This window comes from Perognathus longimembris, chromosome 15 (genome assembly GCF_023159225.1).
Source record: "Perognathus longimembris pacificus isolate PPM17 chromosome 15, ASM2315922v1, whole genome shotgun sequence".
Lineage (NCBI taxonomy): Eukaryota > Metazoa > Chordata > Mammalia > Rodentia > Heteromyidae > Perognathus > Perognathus longimembris.
Genome location: NC_063175.1, coordinates 3,393,858 through 3,402,947, shown reverse-complemented (window position 1 = coordinate 3,402,947; position 9,090 = coordinate 3,393,858). Strand labels below are relative to the sequence as shown.

At 41.5% G+C, this 9,090-nt stretch overlaps 1 non-coding gene across 1 annotated transcript; it reads right to left on the bottom strand.

The window, feature by feature from the left end:
* Positions 1–8,986: 8,986 nt before the first annotated feature.
* On the bottom strand, positions 8,987–9,055 carry Trnak-cuu. The gene has a single exon. It is a non-coding gene; the product is annotated as a tRNA-Lys (tRNA).
* Positions 9,056–9,090: the final 35 nt, after the last annotated feature.

Here is a 9,090-nt window from a genome sequence, read left to right as displayed (position 1 = left end):
AGGAGTGGCTCATTAGGTATGGGTGGATCTAGGATCTAGTGGGAGGAGCTGAGGACCTGAGGCTAGGGAAATGCTAACATTCCCCCATTTGTTGTTTATTAATAACAGAGGAGGGGTACCAGGCTGGGAGCATGGGTGGAGGTTGTTGCTTCTGGAGCTACTTCCTGCTGTAAAGGGGCGAAGTAGTCAGAGGTCCCTGATTTGTCATTTGGCTTGGTACCATCCAAGAAGTATTTGTTTGACAGTTTGGTTGGTAAAAGTCCTCACTTCCACGAGAATGGTTATCAGGGCCAATGGGTGTCATGGTCTCCTCTGTCTCCTTGACTTCTTTCTCCAGTGAGACGAGAGCTTTCTGGTCCCTGAATCCCGTTACTCAAATCCATTCCTAACAAGACATCAATCCCATTCCACATTCGTTCATAAAAACAAGTTTTCCATTCCACTGACAGCTTCTTTGTGAGGTCACTGAAGTTTCTTCTTACTTAATCAGGCAGCTCCCATATAAAATGTAAGAATTAGTATTTGGGGAAACACAGCTTCTCTTAGAGACCTGTGTTTCATCCTGAAGATTCTCAAAGAGATGACAAAGAAGAATGCATTCCTAGTTTCGTTCTCAGCCTCTTCAATTGTCTTTGCCATCACAGACATGCTGAAATGTTTTTGCTTGTTTAGGAAACAGGAATGTCTCTCCATGAGATATGAGAAAATTAGAGAAAGTGCCTGTTTTTGTTCTGCAGTTTGTCCTGGTTGAGTCAGGTTCACAGTGAGAGAATCTCTCCTCAGTTGGAGGTTTTCTCTGCAATTTCTCCATTTACCTTTTTCTTTCTTCATCTTTTTGTGCTCAGGAGTGCCTATGTCTTCTTCAGAAGACTTTTTAATACTTCATGTGTGTGCTGGTCTTGAACTCAGGTCTGGGTACTGTCCTTGAGCTTTGTGTGCAAGGCTAACACTCGATCACGTGAGCCAGTGACATTTTCAGCTGTGTGTGTGTGTGTGTGCGTGCGTGTGTGTGTGTGTGAATGTGAACTCACACACATGAACTTTCCTGCTTGGACTGGCTTTGAATCGCCATCCTCAGATCTCAGCCTCCTGAGTAGCTAAGATTATAGGCATGAGCCACTGTGCTGGCCAGTACTTTTGTTTGTTTGTTTGAAGAGAGATAACTTTTTTTTTCAAGGAAGTCTTTCTTCTTTTGGGCATGTTTGGTTTCAGGGAAAATAATGTCATCTTGAAATGGCTCATCTTGTTTTTATTCTTTTCGATTTAAGAAAATTATCAACCTCAAAAATCTGTTTTCTTTTACACTGTTTTATTTTTTTTTTCCATTTCTTGGAGTTCATTTTGATAAGCATCATTTTATATGATCTTATGTACACAGCTATTGAGCCCTTGTGACCCACTCCTACCAATATCCTCCTTTGCTCTCACTGTGTGAATGTTTAGCGTGCTGTGTAATTAATCATGTCCAAGTGTAATTATTTGGGTTTCTTTTTTTTTTTTTTCCAGTCCTGGGGTGTGAACTCAGAGCCTGAGACTGTCCTGGCTTCTTCTTGCTCAAGGCTAGTACTCTACCACTTGAGCCACAGCGCCACTTCTGGCCGTTTTCTATATATGGGGTGCTCGGGAATTGAACCCAGGGCTTCATGTATGAGTCAAGCACTCTTGCCACTAGGCCATATTCCCAGCCCTCTTTTACTGTTTTAGCTTTGGGGAAAATTGTTTCTTCCTTGCCTTCTGTTGACTCCTCAATCTTATTAGAATTTGGCTTCTCTTTTTCTACTTCTCTTCTACCTTTGCTTTCCCAGTGTCTCCATCTTTTCCAGGGCCATATCTGATTTCAATAAGGTGTTACTTTGAAGTTCTCCTATCAATATTCAGCAGGGTTGCCTAGATTGACCGTAATTAAAAACAATAAACATTCATGCACAAATATCTGTGTGGACAAATGTTTTCATCTTTTTTAGGTCTATACTTAAGTATCTAGTCAGGTGATTCCTAAATCTGTTTAACTTGAGAAACTTCCAGATCACTGGGGCCACATTACGTTCCCACCAGTAATGTACGAGTTTCAATTATTATTTTTTAAGAAAAATTTATTGTAAAGGTGATATATAGAGAGGTTACAGTTACCTAAGTCAGGTAATGAGTGCATTTCTTTATGAACAGTGTTACCCCCTCCTTTTCTCCCAGTTTTCACCCTCCCAAACCCCTCTCCTCCCAAGTTGTATTGTTCACTTCCAACATGTTGTCTGCTATCAATGCTGAATTGGTTCACTCTTTGTTCCACCATTTCTGTGTTTCCCCTTCCCCTCCCCAAATCAGATAAACTTATACACATTCTTGTGAACACCTATTATTTGACTTTTGTAGTACCACCACCCAAGAAGATATGTAATGTATCTCATTGTGATCTTAATTCGCAATTTCCTGATGACTAATGATGCTAAGCATAGTTTCATGTGCTTGTTGCAATATTATGTATCTACTATCTGTACTATTCAGAGATGCCGGGCAAATACTCTGTAGACATGTTAAAGTATCACTTAATTCTGAGGGTTGTTTTTGTGTGGGGGTGTGTGTGTGCATCTATGTGCTTTTTTTAGTTTAGATGTTCTATTTAAGAGCTAGATCATTATTATTCTCTCATTTATTATTATTCTGGGGTCTATCCTTTAAATAAAGAAGCTTTGCTTAATAAGCTTGGGTGTGACAACATTTGATGCATATAAGTTAATGACTGTAATTTCTTCTTCTTTTCTTTTTTGCCACTCCTGGAGCTTGGTCTCAGGGCCTGAACACTGTCCCTGGCTTCTTTTTGCTCAAGGCTAGCACTCTACCTCTTGAGCCGCCGTGCCTCTTCTGGCCTTTTCTATATATGTGGTACTGAAGAATCGAACCCAGGGTTTTATGTATGCAAGGCAAGCACTCTACCACTAGGTCATATTCCCAGCCCCTGTAATTCTACTTGAAGGACTTTTCCCTTTATTTAGTTACCTTGGGGTTGGGAATGTGGCTTAGTGGTAGAATGCTTGCCTCCCATCCATGAAGCCCTGGGTTTGATTCCTCAGTACCACATACACAGAAAAAGCCAGAAGTGGTGCTGTAGCTCAAGAAGTAGAGTGCTAGCCTTGAGCAAAAAAGCAGCCAGGGACAGTGGGAGATAGATAGATAGATAGATAGATAGATAGATAGATAGAGAGAGAGAGAGAGAGAGAGAGAGAGGCTCAAGGAATTTCCTGCCTGGCTGGATTTGAATCTTGATCCTCAGATTAGAGCCTCCTGAGGAGCTAGGATTATAGGTGTGAGCCAAAAAATGCCCAATTCCACCCCCCCCCCCAGCATTTTTGAACTGACTAAATTCAATCCTGTTAGATTATTTTCAACTTGATCTGTTAGCTAGGCTAAGTCAATTTACAATTGATTTTTTTTTTTGCCAGTCCTGGGCCTTGAACTCAGGGCCCGAGCACTATTCCTGGCTTCTTTTTGCTCAAGGCTAGCACTCTGCCACTTGAGCCACAGCGCCACTTCTGGCCATTTTCTGTACATGTGGTGCTGGGGAATTGAACCCAGGGCTTCATGTATGGGAGGCAAACACTCTTGCCACTAGGACATATTCCCAGACCTACAATTGAATTTTTTATTCAGGATTTTGAACTCTTCAAACTTCACTTTCAATATTCCAATTTTTTTGGGGGGGTATAAAAATTTATTATACATAAAGAATATTACCACTAATGGGAGGCAGGTAAGGACACAATGGTGCTGGCTGGAAGACAGCTAATTCTTTGGAAAGGGAATGGGTTCAGGGGGCTCGCAGCCTTGTGCCACACTGATAGGTCAGTCCGACAGAAGGGTGCAAGCCGACCCCACAGGGCTTCTGCTGTCCACTAAGGGACTGCCCTTCCTGTTCTGCGGCACCCCTGAAGCAAGGGACTCCCCACGGTGGCTCTGAAGTCACAGCAACACCACTGTAAGCAGATGTTTAATTGGATGATTTCCAGAAACTATACATGAACTTTCTAGCCATCAGAAGTACAAAATATTATGTTAAAGGCCATGGAGGAAAAGGCAGTGCCTGAGGTGGCACTTCCCTGTCCTGAGTGCTCTGAGGGCGAGGGGTAAGGGAGGGAAGGTGTTAAAACCAAGCCCTCACATTTCAATGTACTAAAGAATTACTCTGATCAGTAATAAATTGTATTGAAAACAAAATGGACTAAGAAGCGAATGCTACTCTAACGTGGGGGGAGAGGGGAGAATGAGTCCTTCGAAGCAAGAAGGAAGCGCTGGGGCAGGGCAGGGCAGGGCAGGGCAGGGCAGGGTGGTCATTTGCATTGCTCCATTTTTACTTTTGGTGGTCTCAGGATGGTTTTCTTCTCTTTCTTCCCCTTTGTATTTGCTTGGAAGTTTCTCCAGCTGTCCAGATTTTCCATCTTCTTATTGATTTCTTTCATATCCTATATGTCTTCTTTATTATTTCAATCAACCATTTGTCTGAATTCTCTGAGTTGTTTGTAGCTTCATTGAATTACTTACACTGCATATACATTACCATCTGAATTTCTTTTCATTTATTGTCAAGGTGATAAACAGGGGGGATCATCTTCTTACTTTCACTGAATCATTCTTTTTTTTTTTTTTTTTTTTTTTTTTGCCAGTCCTGGGGCTTGAATTCAGGCAGAGCTGTCCCTAAGCCTCTCTGTGCTCAAGACTAGCGTTCTACCACTTGAGCCATAGCACCACTTCAAACCTAGGGCTTCATGCATGCTAGGCAAGCACTCTATCACTAAGCCACATTCCCAGCCCCATTGGATCATTCTTATTGACTTGTTTTGTTTGAATTGTCTTCCTCTTCGCTACTACTTAAGTCTATATGGCTTTTGCCTAGAAAAACTACTGTAAGTAGATAAACCACAATCTTGTGTTTTGGCAATCTCTAATAATGATCAGTTACCACTACTGCTCCAGTATCTTTAGATGAATACAGAAACAAAGATGTATCTTTTTTTTTTTTTTTAACCTAGAAAGATCTTAATTATGGGCTGGGATATGGCCTCGTGGCAAGAGTGCTTGCCTCGTATAGATGAAGCCCTGGGTTCGATTCCCCAGCACCACATATACATAAAATGACCATAAGTGGCGCTGTGGCTCAAGTGGCAGAGTGCTATCCCTGAGCAAAAAGAAGCCAGGGACAGTGCTCAGGCCCTGAGTCCAAGCTCCAGGACTGGCCAAAAAAAGAAAGAAAGAAAGAAAGATCTTAATTAGTAGGGTGGTAATGGGAAACAGGGAGAATAACTATTCTAATGAATAATATAAGATGGGTGGTTATAAAGGCTCCCCAATTAAGCCAGAGAATCTGAGAAAGTAGTGTGAGATAAGTAGAAAAGATATAGTCAACACTGTGTTGGGGGGGATGGAGAGATGAATACACACGCATACAGAACACTTAGAAATGAAATGATATTTGGGCAATGTACTGCAGCTAGGAGTGTAGCTAGTAAGGAAGGGACTAGGGATCAAGGAATAGAGATAGAAAATGTGAGCATTCTAACTGTAGATAGAAAAGTATAAAAGAGAACAACAGAAAGAAATTAAAATTGAATATTAGAAGGTAGATGTTGAGGCTCAGATACAATGACTGCAGAGAAAAATGAGTGAAAAGTAAAATAACTACCTAGGAGAGCACAAAATTACCTAGATCAGATTTTAAAAAGTCAACCAGACTTATGTAAAACAAAATACGGATTTTCAGTTCTTCTCTATGTATATATATATATACACATATATATATATAATGTATATGTGTATACATATATATTATGTATATATGTGTATATATATATATGTATATATATATTATGTGAGATGGCAGAGCTTAAGACTCACAGTCAACACAGGAACCAGGAAGCAGAGGAAGTAGCAAGCTTCAGGCTGAAAGCTTTGTCTTGTCCTGGCATTATGTGACGGGATTCACTCCAGGCCATGGAGGTGGAGCCTCCAACAATCCCAGCACCTCAGCTGCCACTAATGGCATGGCACCCCTGCTTGACATTTTCAGCCACAGCTGTTGTCAGATGATAACTACAACAGCTGCCACAGCCATGCCTCTGCTTTGTAACTGTATGGAGTCCTAAGACTCCACCACAGGTCTGTTAGGTGTCTGAAGTCACTATCCCTGGCATCTAACCTGCTAGTGTACTTCTCCAGTTTCTTCTCTCGATAACTCTGCTTCTCTTTCCCAGAGAAACCCTTACTTGCACAATAGGTACTCCCTCAGATGGTGTCACCCCTGAGGTATTTGGAATGACAAAAAAACCTTTCCTCACAAAGGCTGACTTTCCATACCAGAGCAGCCAGTTCTACGAATTCTTCTACTGAAAGGATTATGGGATAGGTGAGCTTTGCTTTAGCTAGAATTGGCAGTCAGTCATCAAGACTGATTAAAAATGGTGGATATTTCTAATCATCTTGGTCTGTCTCTGTGTATGTGTGTGTGGAGCAGCACAGGGGCTTGAAAACATTGCATTCTTGTTTAGCTTTTTCATTCAAGGCTGAAACTCTATCATTTGAGCCATACTCAGTTACAGCCTTTTGGTGGTAAATTGGGATATTTGTCTACCCCTGGCTGACTTCAAACTCTAGTCTTCAGTTCTTATCTCCAAAATAGGTAGGATTATATATAATCTGGGCAAACACTAGTGCGTGGCTTTAGATTTTCTTGAATAGATGATTATTCACTGCCATTTGCTTTTAGGAACATTGCCAGAGGTTTTAAGTTGTTGCTTTATATACTTTTTGTATAGAAATAACTACACAGAAGCAGTGCGACAAAGAGGTGAACCAATTGGGCAAGTGACACCCACTAGACTATGTTGGAAATGAACTATACAACTTGGGGGAAAGTTGGGAGGGGAAAAACTGGAAGAGAATGAGGGAGGGGGTGGCACTGTTCAAAAGGAAATTACTTATTACCTGACTCATGTAATTGTAACCCCTCTGTTCATCACCTTTACAATAAAAATTTTTTAAAGAAATAATTAAAGAATAAAGCCCCTCTATATATAAAAATATTGACAGTTCTATACTAAAAACTACAGTGGAATGAACCCTGTTCATTTCAGAAACACTAGTAAGTAACCAAGTTATAGAATCTGAAGTATAAAAAAATTCAGTTAAGGGAGGGGGGAATGAGGGAGGAGGTAACAAACAGTACAAGATATGTAGCCAAGGTCTAATGTATGAAACTGTAACCTCTCTGTATATCACTTTTACAATAAATAAGAAAAAATATTCAGTTAATCATGAGCTTGAGAACAAGAACTGGTTTTGTGTGTGTGTGTGTGTGTCTTGAACTCTGGCCTGGGTGCTGTCCCTGAGCTCTTCAGCTCAAGGTTAGGGCTCTACAATTTTGAGCCACAGCACCACCTCCAATTTTTGGTGGTTAAATGCAGATAAGAGTCTCAGAGACTTTCCTGCCTGGGCTGGCTTTGAACTGTAATCCTTCAGATCTCAGCCTCTTGAGTAGCTAAGAATTACAGGTGTGAACCACTGGCACCTGGCTTAGCTATATTCTTTTCTAGCATAAATACAGAATTAAATACTTGAAGAAAAAATTGTTCATGTGTATTTCATGTTAAAAATAAAAGTGATTTATTTTTAATGTGTTATCCTATACAGATTTTAGTATTTGGTCAAATTGTAGAACAAGATAATACTTTAATATATTGTTAAAATCTTTAAGCACATCGATAAAAAAAACACAAGAAAACCACTGGGTACCTAACCTGTGGCTCATGACTGTAATTGTAAACACACAGAAAAGGCTAAGATCTGAGGACGATAATTTGAAGTTAGCTCAGGAATAAAGATTGGAAGGATTCTTACCTCAAATTAACTAGCAAAATCTGAAGCTGGAGGTAAGGCTCAAGTGTAAGTATCAGCTGTGAGTAAAAAAGCTAAGCAAGAATAAGGGGCCTTCAGTTAAAAAAACGAAACAAAAATCTTACTGAAATTACCAAATTTAATTTATTATTATTATTATTTTGGTGGTGCTAGGGATCAGACACAGGGTTTTGAACATATATTGAGCAAGCACTTTACCACTCAACTACATCCTCAGCCCCAGGTTAGTTTTTCATTAAAAGTTCTTTTTTCAAGACAATTATGTTGTTCAGGCTGATCTCATCTTACCTCAGCTTCCTGGGTGCTGAAGACTAGAGATGCATAGCACTATGTGTGGCAAGGTTTTAGGAGTGGAAAAAGTCCATAAAAATGGGTATAAATGGGCCTGCTGTCCCAGTACTTGGGAGGCTAGGGCAGAAAGATCATGAGTTAACAACTACTCAACATATAAAGGTAAAAAAATAGACCTCTCAGTGGATACATAGCTCAAAAGCTATGTATGTATGATTATGTAAGACAAGGATAAGCAAACTTTATTGTTGATTGTTGGGGTCCATCTTTCTCCCCTGGATGGAAGGGGCTTGAGGCACCTCCCCCAGCTGGGGAATGCGGCCCTTCCATCCTCTCTACATTGGAATCCGGAGAAACCGGTTGGGTAAATAGACCCCCGACTTAGCTGGCAGCCAGCCTGGCGCCTACCAGCCCCGCCCTGGTTTGGCGCGCTCAGAGTGACGTAGCCCCTTGGAGGTCAAGTGACCAGCCCCTTGGGACTCAGGTGACAGCCGCTTAGCCTATCGGAATCCTGGCCAACCCCCTTCCTTTGGAATCATCTCCCCTTGACCTTCCCTCAATAAAGTTAGTTCGCTCTCAGAAGCCTACTCCGTGGTCTATGTACGCTAGCTCCCAGGGAAGGATAGCGGCCACATTACCACGTAGGTCACGTGCACGCCAGGCCGGAGTGACCCCTACGTCCCACCCTAACATACCTGCAGGCCGAGGGTTAGGGGAGAGGACGATACGGAGGGTAATAAGAGAGAAAGAAATAAGCATCCGAGCCGGGTCAGAGAAAACAGCCCCAGCATAGTGGCGCCCAACGTGGGGCTCGAACCCACGACCCTGAGATTAAGAGTCTCATGCTCTACCGACTGAGACTGGCTCCCTTGGGATGATATGAATGGTGGCAAGGGAGTA